Raw genomic sequence first — 27,378 nt, forward strand, 5'->3', positions numbered from 1 at the left:
CAAAACAAACAATCTAGTTAATAAATGGGCAAAGGATTTGAACAGGCATTTTTTTTTTTTTTTTGACAGGCAGAGTGCACAGTGAGAGAGAGAGAGACAGAGAGAAAGGTCTTCCTTTTTGCTGTTGGTTCACCCTCCAATGGCCACCACGGCCGGTGCATTGCACTGATCAGAAGGCAGGAGCCAGGTGCTTCTCCTGTTCTCCCATGCGGGTGCAGGGCCCAAGCACTTGGGCCATCCTCCACTGCACTCCCAGGCCATAGCAGAGAGCTGGCCTGGAAGAGGGGCAACCGGGACAGAATCCGGCGCCCCGATTGGGACTAGCACCTGGTGTGCCGGGGCCGCAAGGCGGAGGATTAGCCTACTAAGCCACAGTGCCGGCCTTGAATAGGCATTTTTCAAGAAAGGACATTCAAATGACCAACAGAAATATGAAAAAATGCTCTGGATCCCTAGCCATCAGGGAAGTGCAAGTCAAAACCACAATGAGGTTTCACCTCACCCCAGTTAGAATGGCTCTCATACAGAAATCAACAAACAACAAATGCTGAGGAGGATGTGGGGGAGAAGGTACCTTAATCAACTGTTGGTGGTAAGAATATAAACTGGTGAAGCCACTATGAAAAACAATCTGGAGATATCTCAGACTGGAATACAGACCCACCATAAGTTATATAATTTTACAAAAGAAATTAGATCAGGTGCTGGCATTGTGGCATGACCTGTAAAGCCATTGCCCACGATGATGGCATACCAAATGGGCACCAATTTGAGTCCCAGCTGCTCCACTTCTTATCCAGTTCCCTGTTTATGTCCTGGAAAAGCAGCAGAAGATTGCCCAAATTGTTGGCCCCTGCCACCCACATGGGAGACCCAGATGATGCTTCCGGGGTCTGGCTTAAGCCAGAACTTGCCATTGTAGCAGATGGGAGTCTCTCTCTCTCTCTCTGTTTCTCTCTCTCTCTTTTCTATAACTATGACTTTCAAATAAATAAATAAATAACATAAATTAAGTCATATAATGGTGGTGAGTAGCAATCTTGAAATTAGTAGGGAAGGTTTGAGGCTAGAAATTAGAGAAAGAGTCAGTATTGGTGTTTTGAGTCCAAGAGCAAATACAATCTGCAGAAAGATCTCTTTGTCAGTGGAGGAATTTCAACCTCTTCTTAGGCCTTCAACTGATTGCATGAGTCACGCCCCCATTATAGACATCTGTCTGCTTTTTTAAGAGTCTACTGATTGGGGCCGGCTCTATTGTGTAGTAGGTAATGCCACTGCCTACAGTGCTGGCATCCCATATGGGCACCGGTTCTAGTCCTGGCTGCTCGACTTCCAATCCAATTCTCTGGTAATGAAAAAGAAGCAGAAAGTGGCACGAGTCCTTGGGCCCATGTACCCACCTGGGATACTTGGAAGAGGCTCCTGATTCCATGTATTGGAATGTCCCATCTCTGGCCATTGTGGCATTTGAGGAGTGAACCAAAAGATGGAAGATGTCTCTGTCTCTCTGTATCTCGATTTCTTTCCCTGTCTCTCTGTAACTCTGCTTTCAAATAAAAAATAATTCTTAAAAAAGAGTCCATTGATGAAACATTATTTATAGTCAAGGAATATTTTCACAAAATATATGCACAGGTGTTTGACCAGCAGGTGGGCATTACAACCTAGGCAAAATGACACAAAAATAATTATCACATGGATAAGTATCTAGGGACAATTTTTGTTTGAATTTTGAGCCCTATATTTTTGGTCTTTGTATAGTTAACTTTGATCCTGTATATAATGAAGTATGGATATGAAATATAATGACACTGAAGAAAGCCTTTCACCACATGGTATACTTACTCTTAGATTAAGTAGGGTAAAACATATATTTGATGTCAGCATTAAATTTAAATGAATAGCCCTTGGTCAAAGCTCATGAACAGAAAATACAGACAAAGAAATAATTTATGAAATGCTTTGTTACTATCTGCACAAGAAAACATTAGAGCTAACGTCCTTCTTCTGCTACAGTTACATTAACTCTGTGTGATGAAAGTCGCCATTTGAAAACTCCATAGCTCCCTACAATAACAATTTTTATTTCTCATTTGTACTTAACACTTGAATAATATGTTTGAAGACTGTATAATCAGTTTATATATCCATGTGGTATTTTCCATGAACTATAAACCATATTTAATGATCTCAAAAGCAATATTTCAGTCAGATGGTTTGGGGAAAATCATTTTGTAAAAAAGAAAATCCATTTATGTCAAATGCATGAACTATATCAATATGACCAATTACCTTTTTGTACTGTACACTTACAAATTTAGGTCCAATTACAAAGGGCATTTAAAACATAAACACACAAACCTGAATATTCCAGAGGATTAGAATGTAACCTAAGTTTTTCATTATCTTTCTTTTCTTTTTTTTTTTTTTTTTTTTTTTTTTTTTTTTTTGACAGGCAGGAGTGGACAGTGAGAGAGAGAGAGACAGAGAGAAAGGTCTTCCTTTGCTGTTGGTTCACCCTCCAATGGCCGCCGTGGCCGGCGCGCTGCAGCCTGCACACCACGCTGATCCAATGGCAGGAGCCAGGTGCTTCTCCTGGTCTCCCATGCGGGTGCAGGGCCCAAGCACTTGGGCCATCCTCCACTGCACTCTCTGGCCACAGCAGAGAGCTGGCCTGGAAGAGGGGCAACCGGGACAGAATCTGGTGCCCCAACCGGGACTAGAACCTGGTGTGCTGGCGCCACAAGGCGGAGGATTAGCCTACTGAGCCGCAGCGCCGGCCAGTTTTTCATTTTCTTTCATTTCTCAATCGGTTTGCAATCTCTTGTTTCTATTTCACATGTTTGAAATAACTTCCCTCAGTAGACATTTATCACTGCGCACATATCTTGTATTGTTAAAGAACTCTTCTGTAGTCTTGCTTTTAATTAAGGTGCAAATGTAAGGCCTACAAAAGTAACAATACTATCATTATATCCTGTGAATATGTTCTCAAAGAGAAAGCTAAGGGCTTAGTGTGTAAATACACACACAGACACAAAGTTTTCTATATGTAGCTATAGATATAGCTATATATAGTTATATAGTTAAATACAGCAAATAAATTATTTTTAAAATGTGTTTGCTTAGCCAGCTCCGTGGCTCACTTGGTTAATCCTGCACCTGCTGCGCCGGCATCCCATATGGGTGCCAGATTCTAGTCCCGGTTGCTCCTCTTCCAGTCCAGCTCTCTGCTGTGGCCCAGGAAGGCAGTGGAGGATGGCCCAAGTGCTTGGGTCCTGCACCCGCATGGGAGACTGGGAAGAAGTGCCTGGCTCCTGGCTTCGGATTGGCTCAGCGCGTGGCCTTTGGGGGGTGAACCAATGGAAGGAAGACCTTTCTCTCTGTCTCTCTCTCTCTCACTGTCTAACTCTGCCTGTCAAATTAAAAAAAAAAGTGTTTGTTTAGGCACATGCACAATTATATTTACATATATCTATGCATATATCTATGTGCATATTTGCATATACATATACAAATAACTAACATTTTGACATTTTATAATATTATGGCTGTGTTAAATTTATGTGACAGATGAGTACATCAAGTATAAATTATAATTTGTTATATCTTTATGCTTACAAATGCTATGAAGATTCATCGGTAGTAAAATGCACCTCAAACTTTTATTGCAAACTTGTAATTTGCTTCATTAATTCATCTCCTAATCATTTATGGTAAACTAATCTTACTTAACATTCACAAATTGATTATTGCATTAAATTATCACATATATATTTACTGTACATATGTACAATTAAAATATAAGCACAAATTTTGGTAGTCTATAAAAACATATTAAAATACCTAAAATGGAATAAATATAATACAAACAATATGTTTTTGTTAAAGCATTATATAAAAAATATTTTTTATTTACCTTATTTATTGTAAAGGCAGATACACACACACACACACACACAGATAGAGATAGACAAAGAGATCTTCCATTCACTGATTCCCTCCCTAAATGTAAAAGCCAGGTCTGAGTAAGAACAAAGCCAGGATCCAGGAACTCAGTTAAGGTCTCCCATGTGAGAGACAGTGACTCGGTTACTTGAATCATTACCTGCTACTACTCAGTGTCTGCTTTAGTCACAGGAAATCAGTCACAGGACTGGGAGTTGAACACAGGTGCTCTGAAAAGGGATGTAGGCTTCACAAACATGTGTCTTAACCACAGCATCAAAAAACACCCTCTCTGAAAATGTGCTTTCTAAAAGATAAAGAAAAACATTACAATTCAAAATTCAAGAAAAAAAAATCACTGTCTTCAGTACTACACTTAAATATAAGAAAAGTGATTACAGAATTTAGGTAAGATGAAGGTGTTTTCTACATTATACTTAAAGTAGTATTTTAAATATTATTTATTACCATTAATATTATTTAATTTCATTATATTTCGACATTGTTCTCAGTTATATATTTGAGTTAATTATAATATTTATTTAAATTTATTTAAATTATAATATTTATTTAAATTTATAATAAAAAAAGGTATATTCTCAAAGTACAGTTCCAAAGGCTTTCTGTGGAGAATAAACTTTTACCACCTATGATTTAGATTAGAGTTTTCCAAAGTTTTACCTTTCATCTTACAGGATGCTGCTGATGGTCAGGGGATTTGTTTGTTGTGAATGTTTCAGAAGCCAGGACTCCAACACTCGCAGTAGATTTGGTACAGCAATCAATTCTGAGTGGGTTTTGACTACCCTTGCACTGCCTCACCTTAACCGCTTTTACGCAGACATAGGCCTTCTACCTCTATTTCCTAAACAATGACTTGTCTGACATAACAAATTGACACTGCTGTTAGGAACCAGCCTAACATTAAAACATGTGAACCTTCGTGTGCAAAGCAGTGAACCCTCTTGGAGCCTCCATTGCCCTACCAGTAATAGATGCTTGTGGATAAATCTTCCCAGCTCCATGCCCCAGGCAGTCAGTTCGAAGACGCATTTCATAAGGCTCTCAAAAGGTCATAGGTGAGATCCAGCACTAGCCAACCATAGCAGGGACCAATCTGATAACTCAGGCTTGCATTATTTTTCTATCATTTTCTGTCCCCCACTCCTGTTTCCCGGGATGACCTACCAGATATATTCCTCATACTGCAAACTAGTATTTTTGGCTCTTTTTCTAGGTCAAAATGAAACCTGAATTCTATTAATTTAGCAAATTTTGGGTACTAAATTCTCAGAAAACTCATGAAACATCTTTTGTGTAACGGGAGTTCTGAGAAATCAAACAGACATGTTGGATTTATTTAACTTGAAATTTCCTACACTTACTCTAACACAAAGTGTCTTTTCTCCCATATAATTTCTATTGCCAACTTCACAGCAGAATGACTATAGATAAGGTACTGTATATTTCTCAATAAAAATCTTAGAAGATAGGATTTTGGGTGTTTTACCATTAAATGCCTGAAAGAATAAATGTATTTACTGTGATGGGACAGTACTTCATAAATATGTACAATTTTTATATGCCTATTTATTTTTAAAAATAAAAATTAAATATCTGCATGTTTGTGTGTTCACTTACTGGAAGGGCATTGATGGTATATTTCTCCAATCATTTCAGCATATTTACATTCAGTCCATGGAGCCATAAAAATATTTACATTTTATTTTGATTTTTATCTTTTTACACACTGAGAGGCATGATTTTTGTGTGATTAAGCAATTTCATTGATTTATCCTAGACATAAGTCATTAAGGCTATTATCTATATGTGGTTAGAATTTTTGTCTTAGTTTCAAGCACTTGTCTCATAAACTATGAAGAGTGGGTAAAAATTAAATTTTAAAAAGAAAGTAATTGAATGCTGTTATGAGTAAGCTCATTTGGATAAATCTAAAATAACAATAAAAATTAAGATAATTATGTCTCAAAGATGTTACAAATATTAAACAACATTAAAAAACAATTCTATTTAAGTTAATACAGTTTGTTAACAATAATGGTTCCTTTTTCTCCAGGACCATGGAGAGTTCAGACTAAGCTATATGATTTGGTTTGGTTAATGAAATATAAATACAGTGGACTTATATTATATGTTTATATGCTCAGTAATTGTGAGAATAAAAGCAGATATGAAAAAAATTAATCAATATGTACCAATCTAAAAAATTACCTATTTCTTTTTTTAATTTTTTAAACATAACTATTTCTACAGAAACAGGCTAGTTGCCCGAGTTGATTGGTTTATACTGTGTATTTTTTGAGACTATTGTGCTATACCACAAAAATGTTCAAGAAATGCATGTTAGAAAAAATTGGAATAAAATAATTACAAGAACACTATAAAATCTGAGAAACTATCAAATATCAGAGGAGATGAAGGGGATCTGATAAGTGCAGTATGATATCCTAAATTGAATAATTTAGCAGAAAAGAGATATTAGTGGAAAAATCAGTGAAGTCAGAATATGAGGTTTGGGGCCAGCACTGTGGCACAGCAGGAAAAGCCACTGTCTGCAGTGTCAGTATCTCATATGCGTGCCAGTTTGAGTCCTGGCAGATCCACTTCAATCCAGCTCTCTGCTATAGCCTGGGAAAGCAGTAGAAGATGGCACCAAACTTTGGGCCCCTGTACCCACATGGGAGACCTGGAAGAAGCTCCTGGCTCCTGGCTTCGGATCGGCACAGCTCCAGCCATTGTGGCCAATTGGGGAGTGAACCAGTGAATGAAAGATCTCTTTCTCTTCCTCTCTATAACTCTGTCTTTCAAATAAGTAAATAAATTTTTAAAAAATGAGGTTCAGCTCAGTTCATAGTAAGTTATCAGTTCTGATTTCTCAGTTGTGGCAAATCATTGTATAGTATGATCTATACAAAACTTTGTCTAAAAACTCGATCTCGGCAAATTTTGAAGTCTTTCAAATGGAATTTTTAACAAATTATGGCTAAGCTTTGAATCTGTGATAATTTATCAGGCCAGTGTGGTGGTGTAGTACACCAAGCCTCCTCCTGCAGCAGTAGCATCCCAAATGGATGCAGGTTCATGCCTCGGCTGATCCTCTTCCCATCAAGCTCTCTTCAATGCCTGGGAAGCAAGTAGATGATGGCCCAAGTGCTTTGATATCTGCATAGGAGGCCAGGAAGAAACTACTGGCTCCTGGCTTCAGATTGGCCAGAGTGTGGCCATTCGGGGAATGAAATAGTGCATGGGATAATGGAATGACTTTCTGTTCTCCCTCTCTATCATTGTAACTACGTTTCAAATATATATGTGTATATATATATGTATATATAAATAATCTTTTAAAATTTAAAAATGAAAGACAATACATGCAGAAATGTTGATGACTAACATTGATAAATATTCTAGACCAGATATATTTTCTGTAAAAATGATCTTGCTAGAGAAAATCACATATTTTGCTTCTCTCATTACTGAAATGTTCTACTGAGAATAAATTATTGCAATGAGCACCTTAGTTCAAGTTCCTCAACCTTCATCAGATTTGCTTGCTTTTGAAAATAAATAGAAAATATGCCCTTTTGGATACCATTTAATATTAATCATAATTCGAAGTTTAGTCAATAAGCCTCAATCATTTATTGTCAATTTGTCAGTACCTGTCAAAGGTCACAGATTGTATCTGTTATTGCCTATATTCTGTGACGTGGCATTTGTAAACTTAAAGAAGAAATCAGCCGGCGCCGTGGCTCAATAGGCTAATCCTCCACCTTGCGGCGCCGGCACACCGGGTTCTAGTCCCGGTTGGGGAGCCGGATTCTGTCCCGGTTGCCCTTCTTCCAGGCCAGCTCTCTGCTATGGCCAGGGAGTGCAGTGGAGGATGGCCCAGGTGCTTGGGCCCTGCACCCCATGGGAGACCAGGAAAAAGCACCTGGATCCTGGCTCCTGCCATCGGATCAGCGCGGTGCGCCGGCTGCAGCGGCGGCCATTGGAAGGTGAACCAACGGCAAAAGGAAGACCTTTCTCTCTGTGTCTCTCTCTCTCACTGTCCACTCTGCCTGTAAAAAAAAAAAAAAAAAAAAAAAAAAAAAAAAAAAAAAAAAAAAAAAAAATCAGTTTTATTTTAATCAGTCTGATCAGTCTGTTAGTATTGTTCCTTTGCCTAAGTCTGATAATGCTAAGGTAAAGATAATCACATTCCCAGTCAAACTTAAACTTGAGTCTCATTTGGATCCCTCATTATTCAATGACAGGCACTTCATTATTCATTTCTAAATGTTTTTAACATTTATTGAAAAAACATAATATATTATTTTATTATCCAACTGCTCATTTGTAATGTTCTAGTATGCATTTTGTGGAAAAGTGTCTGTGTGTGTGTGTGTGTATGTTAAGGAGAGAATTTGTGTGAATGTGTTTGATGAAAGGGTTGAATTAAAATACATAAATTTCATCAGCTGTACTGATTCTATGACCAGCATATTAATTCAAATACAAGGATCATTTTTTTTCCCATGTACTCAGAATCTTTTGAAAGTTAAACTACTGTGACAAGCAACTAACTGTTTCACTTTCGTAGCATTTGATCATTAGGCTACTCCTGCAAGACACATTTTTTTAAGATTTATTTATTTATTTGAAAGTCAGAGTTACACAGAGAGAGGAGAGGGAGAGAGAGAGAGAGATGGAGAGAGAGAGAGAGGTCTTCCATCTGATGGTTCACTCTCCAGATGGCCACAACGGCCGGAATTGCACCAATCTGAAGCTAGGAGCCAGGAGCTTCTTCCAGGTCTCCCTTGTGGGTGCGGGGCCCAAAGTTTTGTGCCATCTTCTACTGCTTTCCCAGGCCATAGCAGAGAGCTGGATCAGAAGATGAGCAACTGGGACTAGAACTGGCATCCATATGGGCTGCCTGCACTTCAGGCCAGGGTATTAACCCACTGCGCCACAGCGCCGGCCCCATCCTACTAGACACATTAACAAATACAAGTGTAGTTAGAACTCCCACTTTAATAATTTTTGGAATAGAAATTATTTTCTTCCCTTCTTAAGAACTGCCTGTTTTAAAATCCTGCATATTTCTTTTGCATGTGAATTCCCGTTTAAGTTAGTATGGCAAATAAAAATAAGTATGGGCTAAGAAAATTAATATTATGTTACTATTGCAGAATATTTCAAATGAATTTTTTTTTGTTTCTTTTAGGCATCAAGCTTAGGCAGTATACAATTCAGGAAATGAAAAGGCTAAATAAGTGATGTATCAACAGAAACCAAGCAACGTGTAACACATTAGCTAAGTTTAGGCTACTGGAGAGACAAAGGACAAATGTAAATCACAGTGAGTAAGGATCTAATTTAGTGTACAGCAATATTTAATAGACAAAATTGAGTTTCTGGGCCCTAGTTGCTATAATTCAAATTTGTTGGCATCATCATCATTTCGTAACCATATTTTTAATATATTTAAACAGTGAAACTTGACAAATAAATGATGGCAGATGGGATTAATTTAAAGAAACCATATGGCAATACACTAAAAATTTTAGTTCCATATAAACAGAATTTAAAAATGAAATAATGCACTGTTCTCCTCAAAGATATCAAATCCTCTTCAAATCACTTTAATTTTATGGAATTTTTTATCATCTTTTTTATATTTCTCCTGGATATATTCTGCAATTTTTATATGGTAAATTTTTTTTACTATGTAAAACTCAGAAATATTAATAGTCTTTTCAATATAAAATAAAACTGCTGATACTGGTTTTCAAAATAATGTAGGTTGTTATTTTAGGCAATCCATTATTTGTGCAAACTTCAATAGATAGAAATCATCTTTGAAAATATAACTTTTGTATATTTATCAAACCTTCACTCCTTCCCAAACTTGTCCCTGCTATCACACACACTCAACTTTTGCAAAGCAAGTAGGATGTACTCCTCCTGTAGAGAACACATTTATGAAGATTCACATGGGGCCTCCTGCATCCACCTGGAAGGAATGCTTTTAATCACTCAGTTAAGCCAAGGATCAGGGAATATGGAAGAAAAATTGTTTGTAGCATTCTGGCTGAAGTCTTCAAAAACTCATCATTTAATTTAAGCTATTGCATATCTTAGAGACCTAAGTATCTATTTTCAATATACACCTGAAAATATAAAATGAAAATATAACTAATATTTGGTCTACTTTACCATGGAAAAGTTGGAACTACTGCAATAGATCCTGCATGGCTAAATGTCATGATGAAAAATACTATGAGACTGATTAAGATTCAAAAATGTCTTAATAATCATCCTGTTGATTAAGTTAATTTAGAAGTTCCCATTGACTTAGAGGTTTACAATCACTAAATAATACTCTGAGAATATTATAAGTCAAATAAAATGTTTTTTCAAAGATTAGCCATGAAATCATTTTTCATAATTGTGTTAACAAAGATAGGCATTCATATATATGATTAGACCATTGCTGTAAGGAATTTGTTATTTTTTTCTTACAAAATATTTAAATTTCCTTTAATTTTGAAATAGAATGTCTCTTAGAGCCTCATTACTCATACTTGTGACCCAGTAAAGCTGTGTTTGAAATGAATGATACTTTTTAACCATAATTTCATAACAATATTCTAATTTAGTACTTACCATTTTTCTTCATCTCCTAAGAGTAAGAGGTAACACTTTTTAAAATATATATATAATATAGTCAAAATTCTTAAATGGAGAAAATAATTGAGAATATCATGCATCTTTGTAGAATATTTTAACTCTGCATATTGTACAAGTCTAGAACGTTGTTGTTTATGAGTTCCTGTATACAAAGGCAGGCATATTTAGTTAGATGGTGTTAACATTTCTATACCTTTATAGAACTGATCTTCCAAGACAAAAAAGGTATTATATCCTGAAAACTTCAATTCTACTACTTTCATCTTCTCACTTGTAATCCATTCACAACACAACAGAGAATTGACTATAAAGTATTGGAAAGACATTGCACTTTTTGTAAAGCAGTGTTTTTTTCTTGATTAAAGCATTAAAAAGGTCTACATGACTGAGAAATTTTTTTAATATTTCCTACTGGGGCCAGCGCTGTGGCACAGCAGGTTAACGCCCTGGCCTGAGGCGCCAGCATTCCAAATGGGTGTCAGTTCAAGACTCGGCTACTCCACTTCCCATCCAGCTCTCTGCTATGGCCTGGGAAAGCAGTAGAAGATGGCCAAAGTCCTTGGGCCCCTGCACCCATGTGGTAGATCTAGAGGAGGCTCCTAGCTCCTGCCTTCACATAGGCACAGCTCCGGCTGTTGCAGCTAACTGGGGAGTGAACCATCGGATGGAGGACCTTTCTCTCTCTCTCTGTGACTCTGACTTTAAAATAAATAAATATTTAAAAAATCTCCTACTAATTCTTCTGATATATATATACATATATATATTCATATATGTATCTACATATATATACAGAAATATATCTATATAGATATTTATATATACATAGATACATATAAATATATAGATACATATGTGTGTGTGCATATATATATATATAAGCACTGTGGTAAGGCACACATTTGGAACCATGTTTATCTTCCAAAGCTCATGTCCTTTTGTTCCACTGCCTACATGAAAGAAATGTTTAAGAAAGCAATAGTAAATAAGTATGATGAAATAAATTATATTGTAGACTCCAGCAGATCAAAGTAAAAAACAGAAAGGGAAACATCAGGCATATTGGTAAAACGCTTTTGAGTCCACCATGGGGAAAGAAATCCAATACATTGTGGCAGCCTCTTCTGCACTAATAGAGGCCCGTCGCGCTAGGTGTGCTGACTCAGTGCTTTCATAGCGAACTAACTTGAAATCACTTCCCACAGAGTCTTCATAAAATCAATATGCAGTTGCCTCTTGCAAAAAGGCAGAGGTAAAAATACACAATTTAACACATTTAAGGGAACTAAATACATAACAATAGTGTATTAACATTTCTTAGAAAAATGATAATACAGTGATGATCTTTTACTTTCTAATCACCACATATTAAATCATTACTGGGCTCCTTGTATTTTTCTGTGATATTTTAGAAATATTTCTTAACTAAAGAATATAAATTATGTTTACTTCCATAATCGTACACATGAAACTTAAAATTATTTTTTACTTTTATAAGTAACATGTTTTCAATTTATCTCAAGAATATAAAATGTAAAAAAAGTGGTTGAAAGAAAAACTGTCAAAATGCCTTGTACTGGTAATAATAATAGAACAGCAAGAAGAATGACATCCTGTTGGCAGGTGCAGTTATCTCAAGTTTCCAAGCTAACTATCCAAACTGCACACATATCACTGAGCCCCTAGAAATCCCGCAATAATCCTGTATTCTATTAAGTACTAGAAGTCAGGAGCTACATAAATTTTGATAACATGGCAAATGGGTCATGTACATGTACAGATAATTTTATATACACAGATATATATATATATATAAATAGATAGGTATAGATAGATAATCTTTATATATGTATATATAATGGAGAAATCGAGAAGGGGACATGAAACATACTGTAAAGCCTTGAATAAAGACATTTCCTGATAGCTCCATATTTTCAATCAAACTCATAAGAACCTTAGACAAAAGCTGACAGAATTAGCATTTCAAGTATGGTGAGTTTTTCCCTGTGTAACACTTGACACCTATGTTGATGGCTACTACTGTGGACTGAATGCTTGTGTCCCCTCAGAATTCATACACTTCAGCCCAGATATCCAATATGATGACATTTAGGAGTGAGACCTTTGGAAGGTAATTGGGTTCAAATTTTAGAATCCCTAAAATTAGATGTGTCATAACAGGAAGCTACAAGACCCCTTCTCTCTTCTCTCCATGTGAGAACACAAGGAAAAGATGGCCATTTGCAAAGTATGAACAAGGACATCATCAGACAATGGATCCATTGGCTCCTTAATCTTTGACTTCTCGGCTGCCGGAATTGTGAGGAGTAAATTTTCATTTAAGCCACCTAGATTTTCAAGTGCCTTGATATCTTAAACCAATAATGCATGGCTTAATTAAATTCATTAGAAATATCTTTAAACATAATCTATTGGATGACAAAACAAATCTTTCACATTTATATGGTATGCAATTTTTCAAAGTGCTTTTATAGCTCTTGCTTCATTTTGAACTTCTACACTATTATTCTTGCAAGAATATTTATATATTCATTTTCCAAGTGAAAAAGATTAAGTTAATACAAGATAAGGCATTTATTGAAATCATAAAGCTTTGTGCATTTCTACTTTGCATACACTAATATTCATATACACTGTTTATACCTGGAGGCTACCATTCTCTAGCCAATTAAGTTATTTATTAACAAAATGATTTTTTGAGACTATGTCTTCAAGTGACTATTGAAGGTTTTTTTTTTTTTTGTAGGTTTAGCATTCATTATAACTGAGTGATGCTTACCTATTACTTTAAAATGTCCAGTGCTGACTATTTCTTTTGTTCAGCTTATTCCTATGAAGGATTGCAAACTGGAATTCTCACTGCCTCTATTTTTAAATGGAGGGAGCGTTAATAGAGCAGATATCAGTTACAGGAGTAAGGGAGACAGACCTCCTTCAAAGTAGAACATGCAAAAGCAATTTAGAGAAATCTGAACCACAATTCTTGGATCTTTCAATCTAATGAAAAATGATATGCTAAAAATTTCCTCCCACAAACTCACCAAAGGAGAAAACTAAATTTCATCTCGTAATTCATGTGATCTATGAATGTTATGACAAAATTTGCACATTAGATGTAAATGACTGGAGCGAGTGTTGTGGCATCGTGGATAAAGCTGCTGCCTGTGAAGCTGGCATCCCATGTAGGCTCCGGTTTGAGTCCCAGCCACTCCACTTCCAATCCAGCTCTCTGGTTACAAACCTGGGAAATCAGGGAAAGATGGTCTGGGTCCTTGTATACACTAACTACACTTATGGGGATACAAAGTAGAAAAGACAGAATAAACAAATGCGGTAAGACTCCCAGGAGCCCTGATTCAGAATCTGGGTGTCCTTAACCAAGTGGTTCCTTAACCACTATGCCAAATGCTTGCCGCAACATTTACAGGGATGAGATGGCATACACACATAAGCAAATAAGTAAGCCAGGAATGTTAGAAGTAACACATTCTCCCATGGGAGACCAGGAAAAGCACCTGGATCCTGGCTCCTGCCATCGGATCAGCGCGGTGCGCCGGCTGCAGCGGCGGCCATTGGAGGGTGAACCAACGGCAAAGGAAGACCTTTCTCTCTGTCTCTCTCACTGTCCACTCTGCCTGTCAAAAAATAAAAAAAAAAAAATAAAAAAATAAAAAACATTTAAAAAAAAAGAAGTAACACATTCTGTTTAAAACATAGGATATCCTAGGGAATGAATGTGTGTGGCTAAATAAGAATATTTATGTTTGGCTGAACAAAACTTTTGCTATTTGCTTACGTCTGTTTCCTTTTTTGCTAAATCAAAAGATTAATTTTTTTCAGGACTACCTTGTGACCCAGAACCCCCCCCCCCTTTTTTTATTTGGCAGGTAGAGTTAAGAGTGAGAGAGAGAGAGGCAGAAAGAAAGGTCTTCCTTCCGTTGGTTCACTCTCCAAATGGCCGCCGTGGCCGGCGCTGCACGGATCTGAAGCCAGGAACCAGGTGCTTCCTCCTGGTCTCCCATGCGGGTGCAGGGTCCAAGCACTTGGGCCATCCTCCACTGACTTCCTGAGCCACAGCAGAGAGCTAGACTGGAAGAGGAGCAACCAGGACTAGAACCCAGTGTCCATATGGAATGCCGGTGCCTTAGGCAGAGGATTAGCCAAGTGAGCCACGGCTCCGGCCCCCATAATATAGTTTTGACCATGAGGATATAGAGGAACCTTCCTGAACAGGGCATTCTTTCCCAAGTAAAATTTGAAAGCCTTGCTACAAGATACCACTTGCTACAAGATACCACTTCGAGTTTTTGTCCTTCCCTTATCTTCATGCCTACAGGGCGATGCCTTGAAACCAATCAAGAGCAAGTGCAAGAAGAAAGCATGGAATCCTTGTGTCTTCTAGGGCAAACGTGAGCTGCCCTGTGAGCCTGGTTACCATTTCTAAAATAGCTGGTCACACAGCAAGTAAGCCATTTTCTGTTTCAGCTTTATTAGATATTTTGTGATTATCGGTCAAGTTTATGCTTAAGTGACAAGAGTTGGGAAGATCTTTGAAAAGTTGATAGTTAAGCCAAAATATGATGAAAAAGGGCTGAAAAGCCCATGAGAGTATTTCAGGCATGGAAAGCCAAGACACTCTGGAGAAAAAAAAAAAATCTCCGTGAGTGAGATCCCAGTGGAAAGAACAGGTCATCAAAGAAGGAGGTACCTTTCTCTGAAGGGAGGAGAGAACTTCCACTTCGACTATGACCCTGTCTAAATAAGATCAGAGTTGGTGAACTCAGGGGGCTTCCATAGCCTTGGCAGCTCATGACAAGAGCCTAGGTTGATTACTGATGCCATAAACAAGAGTGTCCATTTGTTAAGTCAACAACAGGAGTCACTGTGCACTTACTCCTCATGTAGGATCTCTGTCCTTAGTGTGCCGTACATTGAGATTTAATGCTATAAGTAGTACTCAAACAGTATTTTTCACTTTATGTTTCTGTGTGGGAGCTAACTGCTGAAATCTTTACTTAATGTATGCTAAACTGATCTTCTGTATATAAAGAGAATTGAAAATGAATCTTGATGTGAATGGAAGGGGAGAGGGAGTGGGAAAGGGGAGGGTTGTGGGTTGGAGGGACGTTATGGGGGGGGGAAGCCATTGTAATTCATAAGCTGTACTTTGGAAATTTATATTCATTAAATAAAAGTTAAAAAAAAAAAAAGAAAAAGGGAAAACAGACGAGTGTTTTAAAATGAGGTCACCTGAGGCCAGTGCCGTGGCTCACTAGGCTAATCCTCCGCCTGCGGCCCCAGCACCCCGGAATCTAGTCCTGGTTGGGGCACCGGTTCTGTCCCGGTTGCCCCTCTTCCAGGCCAGCTCTCTGCTGTGGCCAGGGAGTGCAGTGTAGGATGGCCCAAGTCCTTGGGCCCTGCACCCACATGGGAGACCAGGAGAAGCACCTGGCTCCTGGCTTCGGATCAGCGCGGTGCACCGGCGGCAGCACGCCAGCCGCAGTGGCCATTGGAGGGTGAACCAACGGTAAAGGAAGACCTTTCTCTCTGTCTCTCTCTCTCTCACTGTCCACTCTGCCTGTAAAAAATAAATAAATAAATAAAATGAGATTTCCTAAAATTCCAAAGCTCAAAATCAAGGACAGGTGGGTTTCCTTGAGGGTTGCAGGCAAAACTAAGGAGAAAGGTATCTCCCTGTGGCATCCTAAAGACTGAAGGCAACAGTTTCTACTCATCAGTCTAGGTGATGTCTTTGAGAATCAAAACGTGTGGCACTATCAATGACATTTAGACATTAACTATAAATTACGATTGTCTTGGCAAAACTGCAAAACCTATAAATTTACAGCACAGCTTCAGCCAAAGAAATTGTTGCAGTGAAACACTTTACAAGCATCTGTGTTTAACTGTTTTATCTCCTCAGTATGATTAATTTCTAGTTTTCCCTGGGCTTTTCATTGGAATTTCTTAATCATTGTTATGGGATGCCCCCATCAAAATTGTCATTTTGGGGACTACCCTTGTGGTTTAGTTTGTTAAGCTGCTGCCTGCGGTGCCTCATCTCATGTGGGCACCAGTTCAAGTGCCCGCTGCTCCTCTTCCAATCAAGCACCTGAGAAAGCAACAGAGGATGGCCCAGGTGCTTGGGTCTCTGCACCCACCTGGGAAACTGGAAGAAGCTTTGCGTTCCTGACTTTGGCCTGGTCCAGCTCTGCCTGTTGTGGCCATTTGGGGAGTGAACCAGCAGATGAAAGACCTCTCTTTGTCTCTCCCTCTCTGTAATTCTGCCTTTGAAATAAATAAATTAAATATTTAAAAATAGTTTCATTTTGTCTTATGACAGAATCGTTATCTACTGAGCAAATGGCAAAATACATTTTTTTCTTAAGCACTAAGACAGTTAATTTGTCCTTTTCTTTCTTTTTTTCTTTTTTCCATTTTTTTTCTTAATGTGTCCTTAATCACAGATATAAAGAAAATATCCATATCGGAGGCTCTATTACAGAACCAATCTTCCCTATATCATTGAAAACAAACACTATTGTGTATTTTATATTTCAATCCTATAATCAAACCCAAATGGCTTCGCAGAATCTGGGGACCTACTCAGAGAATATTATTTTGCTCAAAAGCTGTTATGACTGAGTTCACAAAGGAGAATGTTAGTGAATTTATGAGTTCTATTCTCCAGGCCATGCCAATCATCTTGTTTGTGGCATTACAGTGTGATTGTAAAACCTTTGTATGGGCAGTCTAAAAATATAAAATAAGCAAATATATTAAGTAAGAAATCATATAATACTATCAATGAAGTAAAAATAATGTGAATTCAGTTTTTGTATTTTTTCAAGAATTCATATTTTTTAAAAGAAGAGTAAAAATAACTAAAGTGCAAAATGTGAAAATAATTGAGAAAATCAATAAATGAAAAAAACAGGATTTAGGAAACAGTATTTAAAAGATTGATGAATATGCAGTCAGATTGGTCGAAAGATAAAGAGGAAAGAGACAAACTCTCTAGGCTAAGAATGAATGCAGGAAGGGTTGACTTTTGAATTAACAGTAAAGGCTGTAGATAGGACTTTTTTTTTTTTTTTTTGACAGGTAGAGTTATAGACAGTGAGAGAGAGACAGAGAGAAAAGTCTTCCATCCAATGGTTCACTTCCCAGATGACCACAATGGCCAGAGCTACGCCAATCTAATGCCAGGAGCCAGGTGCCTCCTCCTGGTCTCCCAAGCACTTGGGCCATCCTCCACTGCCCTCCTGGGCCACAGAAGAGAGCTGGACTGGAAGAGGAGCAACCCGGACTAGAACCCAGTGCCCATATGGGATTCCGGCACCGCAGGCAGAGGATTAAACAAGTGAGCCACGGCGCTGGCCCCTGTAGATAAGACTCTTAACATTTCACTTCTGATCACCTGAATACTCAGCCATGGCACCTGATTCCAGCTTTCTGATACTGCAGACCCTGGAAAGCATCAGTAATGGCTCAACTAATTTGGTTACTGGTTTTGACAATTGCTTCTCTTTCATTTTCAGTTTGAGGTGAGGTCAGTTTTGACCTATATTCCATCTCACTAATGTGTTTGTTATCAATGCATAGTCAGTCCACTAATGGATCTAAGTGCATTATTCATTTCTACAATAGATTTTTGCTGTATTTCTAGCATCTTCATATGATTATGCTTGGATTTTCCCTGTGCTTACATTATCCATCTTTTGTGCATTTGCTATTTTTCCTTTAGTGTATTGACTTTTTTTTTTTTTTTTGGACAGGCAGAGTGGGCAGAGAGAGAGACAGAGAGAAAGGTCTTCCTTTGCCGTTGGTTCACCCTCCAATGGCAGGAGCCAGGTGCTTATCCTGGTCTCCCATGGGGTGCAGGGCCCAAGCACTTGGGCCATCTTCCACTGCACTCCCGGGCCACAGCAGAGAGCTGGCCTGGGAGAGGGGCAACCGGGACAGAATCCGGTGCCCCGACCGGGACTAGAACCCGGTGTGCCAGTGCCACAATGTGGAGAATTAGCCTACTGAGCCACGGCGCTGGCCAATGTATTGACAATTTTAAACACAATTATTATGGATTCTTCATGGTATCATTCCAAAAATTGGATCCTATCAAAACCTAGTTTTCATTTCTAGCTTGTCTTGGGAATCTTTGTCTTTTTCAGTGCTCTCTCTCTCTCTCTCTCTCTCTATATATATATATATATGCACACATATATACATACACATATGTGTGTATCAAATGTGAACATGTTGTTTCATGTAATAGGGACTGATATTAACTGATACAAATAAACTTTTAGTATGAAGTTTTCTGTTCATCTAAATTGGCTTCAGTTTACAAAAGTAAGTTCTAGTAATTTCAAACTCCAATAGTGCTTTTGTCTTCCTCTCCCATATTATCTTAGTACTTCCCTATGATCTTGTCCTCACAACAGTCTAAATCTTACTACTCTTTTCAGGGTGAAACTCCTACTGCTTCCCTATACTGAAACTCTGGGTTGGTGGTGACATGTGGAGGAGGGCAACTGTTCCATCTTTTGATTAAGCTTCGATGTGTAGTGGGTCTGCTTTCTAGTATTTTGCTTCTTAGGTGAACCAGAAGGCCAGAGGGGGCTGAATCTGCAAGATTCTCTGTTGCATCTGTATGAGAAAGACGTCTGTCAAGTTGGCTTTTCCTCTGGAAAGCACTCCGTTGTGGAGAGTACTCCATACATTTGCCTTCCCCACTCCCTAGTGTAAACTTCAGCGTCCTCCCCCAACCCTCGCATGCTTGGCCTTTCTTGATCGTACATCACTGAATTTCTGGAGCTGAAACTCATAGATTCATGCGGAACACCTCCCTAAAGTTAGAGCCAACAATAGCTTCTCACTTTTCCGCTTGTCCTCCTAAATCCTGTCAATTCTTTGAAATTAACTGTGGAGCATTCTTGCTATTTTACAGCTGTCCAGGAAACTTGGATTAGCTAGGATCCACCTTATTCAAATTCCTTTCCAGGTTTTGAGGAAATTATTTAAGGTCTAGTCTTTTATGAAAGCTCCAAGCAATGTTAATGATTATCAATTTGTTCATCAACTAATGGCTATAGCTTCTGGAGGTGTCATGAAAAATTGAAAGTCCTTCATAGTTTTTTGATGAAGTAAAGGGAGTTTAACTGCAATTAAAATCATTCCCAGAATCAGTGGTTAAAGAACAAAAGAACGAAATTCACAGAAGAACAATAACAATAAGAAAAACAAAAGGACAAAGATAAAGTAAAGGACTGTTGTTTGGAACAGCAGTTAAGATTAATAAAGGGGGGGGGGCTGGTGCTGTGCCTCAGTGGGTTAACGCCCTGGCCTGAAGTGCCTGCTTCTCATATGGGTGCCAGTTCGAGTCCCAGCTGCTCCTCTTCCCATCCAGCTCTCTGCTATGGCCCAGCAAAGTAGTAGAGGATGGCCCAAGTCCTTGGGCCCCTGCACTCGCGTGGGAGACCCGGAAGAAGCTCTTGGCTCCTGGCTTCAGATCGGCACAGCTCCGGCTGTTGCGGCCATCTGGGGAGTGAACCATCGGATGGAAGACCTCTCTCTCTCTTTCTCCCTCTCCTCTCTCTGTGTAAATCTTTCAAATAAATAAATAAATCGTTAAAAAAAAGATTAATCCAGGGACAGGTACGTTCCATAGAGTACATCAGTTTATGTCCCATTTCCTCTTTCAATTCCACCTTTGCGCTAAAGGATACTATGGGAAGCAGAAAATAATGACTCATGTATTGGGGTTTCTGCCCTCCATGTGAGAGAAGAGGTGCAGCTTCAGGCTCCTCACTATGATCCAGCACGGCCTTGGCTGTTGGAGCCTGTAGTAGAATAAAACATCAGATTGAAGATCTTTCTCTGTTTCTCTGGTCTTTCTAACTTTCAAACAGCATGAAAATAAAAAAAAAAAAAAAAAAGAGGGAACCGATGTTGTGGTATAGTGGGTAAAGTCACCGATTTTGATGCCAGCATCCCAGATGGATGCCAATACACTTCCTGCTGCTCCACTTCTAATCTAGCTCCCTACTAATGGCCTGGGAAAAGCAGAAAAAGATGGCCCAAGTGCAAGGGCCCATGACACCCAGATGGGAGATCAGACTGGAGCTCCTGACAACTACCTTTGGCCATTGCAGCCATCTGGGGAGTGAACCAGAGGATGGAAGACCTGTTTCTCTCACTCTGTCTCTCTCTCTCTTTCTCCATATGTGTGTGTTTCTGCCTCTCTTTCTGTAAATATGACTTTCAAATAAATAAATCTTTAAAATAGTTTTTGAAAGAAAAAAGAAAGAAAAGGAAAAAGAAGGAAAGGAAGGAAGGAAGGAAAATCATTAGGCTGTGAAGTTTTACTAATATATTTTTCCAAACATTGAAGAAAAACTTCACAAAAGGATAGAGTGAAAATTAAATTAAAAGATATTCTAAATCAGTGCTGGCTGGTAAAAGAAAAAAGAGGAAGAAATGATGACAACCTACTAGCAATGAGCACACATGCCTCCCTGAATGTGATGTGTATTAAAACAAACATCTTGAAGGGGAAAGGAGATGCTGTGGTGCAGCACATTAAAGAGCCACACGGTGTTCCCACATTCCACTTCTGAGTGCTGGTTCAGGTCTGACTACTGCACATGCAATGCAGCTTCCTGAAAATACACTTTGCAAGAAGGCATAAAATGGCCCAGTACTCACATTCCTTCCACCAGTGTGAGAAACCTGATTGCAGTTTTGTGTTCCTGATGACTGCCTGGCTCAACCCTGGCTGGTGAATGTCAAGTTAAAAATATTACAACTAGTCACGGCTAGAAATAAGTAGAGTATCAACTGTTCACTCTGAAATTTGGCAATTAAAAGGAAAGTAGGGGCCGGAGTGTGGCATAGTTGGTAAAGCTGCTGCCTGAAGTGCCACAACCCATATGGGCACCTGCTCAACTTCCAATCCCACTCTCTGCCATGGCCTGGGAAAGCAGTAGAAGATGGCCCATGTCCTTGGGCCCCTGCATCCATGTGGAAGACCCAGAAAAAGCTCCTGCCTCCTGGCTTCAGATCAGCACAGCTCCGGCCATTGCAGCCAGTTGGGGAGTGAACCAGTGTATGGAAGACCTCTCTCTCTCTCTCTCTCTCTCTCCCTCTCCTTTCCTGTGTGTAACTTTGACTTTCAAATAAATTAATAAAACTTTTTGATAAACGTGAAGTAGACATTCTTCCCTTCATAAAATATTTTAGCGTGAAGGTTAAGCTCTAGTTTATTATCCATAGATCCTAAAGAATTCCATCTCATAAATGTGGGAATAATAGAATTAGAAAATGAATATTTTGCAGACATAGTGAATGAATTAATGCTGGAAGAATAATACACAAATGAAGCCATTATATAAAATATTAATTGCTGTTTCCAGATATCTATTATCTATTGCTACATAACAACACAGAAGTTAACTTAGATGCTTAAACTCAAAATTGCATTGCTGATCACTGTGTAGGACTCCGCAGGGATTTCTCTCAACTCTAGGTATTGTCTACTGTGCTCACTTGGCTGTTGGGTCACCTTTAGGTGACAGCTGGGGTAGAAGGTCTCGTGTGCATTCAAGGAAATGTCAGGTCATTCATGTTGTAGTTGCTTGGATTATTTTCATGTGTCTTTGCTCTCAAAGATCTCTCCTAACTGCATATATTTTCTTCTACATATTTAATCTAGAAATTGTGTAAGTTCTAGGTGCATACACCTGGGCTTTGATTTCTCTGTGTTCCATGCGCTTGAATTCAGTCAACTGTGAATAGGAAATGTCTAGAAAAAAAAAAAATGGCACCTATACATAAAATGTGTAGATTTTAAGCTTGTTAATGTTTTCTGAACAATGCAGCACAACAACTATTTATGTAGCTTCTTCATTGTATTATGTATTATAAGTAATCTAGGGATGATTTAAATTATATGAGAAGTGTGCAGGTTGTATGCCATTTTATACCATTTTATTTGAGGGCCTTGATCATCCTTGGGTTTTGGTATCTGAGTGGAGTCCTAGAACCAATCACAGATGATCCTGAGGGATGTTTCCATATAGCTTTCTGTAAGCTCTGACTTTTATACACAATTATCATAGCCATAGAATTTATAAATCATTTTCCAGGACCTCTATTGTTGCTGTGAGTAGACATTCAATTTTAAATACACCTGCTCTATTTCTTTCTAAATATGACACACAATACTTCATTTATTATATTATTCCTGAAGTAAGTTTTAAAATACGGAAGGGTAAATTAGAAAAACATGAGATTTTGGTCATTGAATTAACATGTCAGCCTAGATCCATTCAGAAAATAATATTTTATTCTACTTAACATATGGCTACCAAACATTTAATATAGAAGATACAGAAATTTATCAACACAGAAATAGTCTTGTAGACAATTACTAATGATAATGAAAAGGAAGGAATTTAATTGTGGTTTTAAGAAGGAATGCCTTAAAATTCTTTGGTATATAAATTCAAATCAAATTTTACTCAAGAGCAAAAAATGCATAAAATTCATATATGTGATATTCAGTATTGTCTTCTACAAATAAAAATTCACAAAAGGATTCTTTAAAGTTAATCAGACACTGTGGCAAAATCCCTGTATAAAGAAAACTGATGACTCATTACTATTATTTTGAAAAATTTCCCAAAGTGTTTGGCACGAGTTTTGATAAATAATAATGATTCCAATTCAGATAAATGACAGGAGAGCTACAATATAGTTCTCTCCTTTGCATTTTGTTTATGAAATATTCCAAAAAATATGAATAGTTGAGTAGAACTTGTCAGTGGATAACAAATTATTTGATTGTTAATGGTTTGAAACATTGTACTGAAACTAATTTTGCTAGAACAAATCAAATAATTACCATGGTTTGCTAACAACAAATAAATAAGTTTTCTGCAAATCCTGGCCTGCCTGTGTTTAAAATTTCAAATGGCCATGTAAAAATGAAGTACAGATGATTATAAGAAACACACTATTAGTTTTAGGAGAAGCAAACATTATATTGATTCTTTCATTATGTAAGGTCAATTAGCCACATCCGTAGCATTGACTTAGATAAAGAGTTGTGCATGCGTATATGAGAAAGTATGGATTTGGAAGGCATAATGCCTTAGTGAATTTTGAAGGTGCCTTGATTACTTAAACAAAATAACACCAAAAGAAAAAAGAGAATGAAACCAAAATTTTATTTGTTGTTAGCTAAATTGACATTTTCATTTCCAAAAATGCTTTAAAAATTGAATTCATTTGTGATAACTTCTGTCTTTTGGTAAAAAAAAAAAAAGTATTACTGGAATACCTATGTATCAATAGGAAGTAGACTTTTACTGGGTTCCGCTTCATCTACTACTCATTCCAGTTTTGTGATATTATATACTTAGTTTACTCAATATTTTAACTGATGAGAAGCATTTATTAACCACAGATCTCTGTCAGGAATTTTTGAAAGATGTTGAGGATATCTTATATCTTGTATATTTCTGTCCTTTTTTTACCTTTAGCAGCAAGTTTTATTTTATTTTTAAATAATTTTTATTTTAATTTTTAATTAGTTTTTAGGATTCAATGTAATTTCTAGATACAATTATACAAACTCCTTGTCTCCCTCCCACCTTCTTTTCTTCTCCCTTTCTATCTTTTGTTTTATTTTGTTTTGTTTTAGAGATAACATTTTAAAAATATATTACAGTAAATAGGCTTAATATATCACTAGATAAGTTTAACTTTTTTTTTCTTTTTTTTTAACTTTTATTTAATGAATATAAATTTCCAAAGTACAGCTTAGGGATTACAATGGCTTCCCCCCCATAACATCCCTCCCACCCGCAACCCTCTCCTTTCCCACTACCTCTCCCCTTCCATTCACATCATGATTCATTTTCAATTCTCTTTATATACAGAAGATCAGTTTAGCATACATTAAGCAAAGATTTCAACAGTTTGCTCCCACGCAAAAACATAAAGTGAAAAATACTGTTTGAGTACTAGTTATAGCATTAAATCTCAATGTACAGCACACTAAGGACAGAGATTCTACATGAGGAGTAAGTGCACAGTGATTCCTGTTGTTGACTTAACAAATTGACACTCTTGTTTATGGCCTCAGTAATCACCCTAGGCTCTTGTCATGAGCTGCCAAGGCTATGGAAGCCCCCTGAGTTCACTGACTCTGATCATATTTAGACAAGGGCATGGTCAAAGTGGAAGTTCTCTCCTCCCTTCAGAGAAAGGTACCTCCTTCTTTGATGACCTGTTCTTTCCACTGGGATCTCACTCACGGAGATCTTTCATTTAGTTTTTTTTTTTTTTTTTTTTCCCCAGAGTGTCTTGGCTCTCCATGCCTGAAATACTCTCCTGGGCATTTCAGCCGGATCTGCATGCCTTAAGGGCTGATTCTGGGGCCAGAGTGCAGTTTAACATTTAAAAAACAAAAAGACCTTAGTTTAGTGGGAATATAGATAATGGCCACAAATAATAATTGAATAGAAAAATTACCATTTCACCCATATACACTAAAATTTGGAGAAATCACAGATCACACATCACCAAAACAGTGTGAAGCTTGGTCTGTTTTTAAAGTCATAGATCCCATCACGGGAGCTCCACTTTGGTATCCTTATCTAAACCTAATTACTTCCCAAAGCCCTTCCAGTTCAGCAGAGATAATGTATTAAGGCCTTAGTGAAAGAGAAATTCAGAGAGAGAGAGAGAGAGAGAGAGAGAGAGAGAGAGAGAGAGATACAGTTCCACTGATGGGGAAACTAGACTCAAGCGTTTTCTGCACACTTATAAATTCACCCATGCATGTACATTTCTTTATAGATCATTCCAAGTGGCGTGACTTGTGGCCTCGTGGCAAAGTTTCCCAGCACAAAATGAACACATTTGCAGAATGAAGCTCAGGGACTGAGGAAAAACAGAAAAGAGTCAATGGATAGAACCACCACTAAGCTAGTGAGAATTGTGATTGGCAGATGTCACTGAGAAAACCATGAGAAACTCAAAGGCACGGCAGAGTAGTGCTTCATGGATCTTGTGTATACTTAGCCACTTGAGGAGCTCGTTAAATTACAAAATCTTTTCAAGAAGCTCTAGCAAACTTTAAGGTGAGGCTTATGCTTCTGGTTCATGGACAGTTAGTTCTACATATCTGCTACACCCGGAAAACACCCACAACATATCCCTCCATTATCACCTCCTAAAAGCTGTGTCTCTCTTTATCCTGTTCTCTTCCCCTGCAGGAGTTAGGTAGTCAGAACAACTAAGAGTCTGGGACTCAGGCACTATGGGAAAGCTGCACATGACAACAGAACTCAGACCCACATTGGTGTCTTGAGAAACCAAACCACAACTTCTGCATCAACCAACCCAGGAAGTCAAACTACAATCTTTGCAGTAACCAGCTCCAAGCTTCAGTACTTGTTCAATGACTGCCACCTTCCTTATTTTCATCCTTGCTTTTAAATCAGGACCAAAACTAAATCAATATGTGCTGTGAATCAATCACATTGGATAACTTGCATTTACTTAGCCTACTTCAATCTTTCCTATGACAATAGCCTGCCATCACAGCATCCTAATAAAAACTTTTCTTCCCATTAAAAGCGTCCCACACTCAAACAGCCTTTCAATGTTGACCACAAGTAGATAAGGGAGACTGTGCACTAGCTACATCATCTTGTATATAAATAGCTTCCAGTTTTTGTTCACACTTGGGTACCTTTCTTTATTTGCCTAACATATACATTTTCCAAAGTGCAGCCTTTCAAAACGGAGGCTGAATGGAAAAGATTTTAGATTTTAAGTAAATATTCAGTACTTTGTATTAAATTCATGTACACAATGACTATTTCTTAGACAACAAAAGGAAAAGATGCTTTCTTTGGGATATTGTGTAGGTGTGATAGTCTTTAAAGAAACATTGGATTAAAATGGTGCATGATAAAGGGACCAAAAAAAGGGAAATGATCTGAATGGAGTATGTGTAGCAAACTAATGAGGGTAAAGGGAAAAGAGAGGTTTAATATGTACTGGGGATCAAAGTGATTACATATTTAATTCTGGATCAGACAGACTTGAACCTGAACCACAGACTTTTCAAACCCCTCCTATACTCTCCTGGGCAAGGCACTGCCCTTTTTGAGATATATTTCTTTATGAGATTATAGTCTAAATAACAGATGTACCCTGTAGGGGTTTTATAATGCCTCAAAAATTGCTAAAAAATCTCTAGTATATATGGAATGCACTTAGACACACACACATAAACACACATATTTGCTTTACACTTACAATAATAAATGACTTAGTATTTGAAACAGTACTAAGACAATTCCATTAGAAGTTTATGTGGGGGCTGCCATTGTGGCATAGCAGATAAAGTCACCGCCTGCAGTGCCAACATCTCATGTGCTTGCCAGTTCAAGTTCCATCTGCTCCACTTCCGATCCAGCTCTCTGTATGGACTGGGAAAGCAGTGGAAGATGGCCCAAGTCCTTGGGCACCTATACCTGAGTCAGAGAACCAGAAGAAGCTCCTGGTCCCAGCTGGGGATCAGCCCAGCTCTGGCCTTTGTGGCCATTTGGAGAGTGAGCCAGTGGATGGAAGACCTATCTCTCTCTCTCTGCATCTGCCTCTTTATAACTCTGCCTTTCAAAGAAATAAATACATTTTTTA

Source organism: Oryctolagus cuniculus, chromosome 4, assembly GCF_964237555.1.
Source record: "Oryctolagus cuniculus chromosome 4, mOryCun1.1, whole genome shotgun sequence".
In the NCBI taxonomy this organism is placed as follows: Eukaryota; Metazoa; Chordata; class Mammalia; order Lagomorpha; family Leporidae; genus Oryctolagus; species Oryctolagus cuniculus.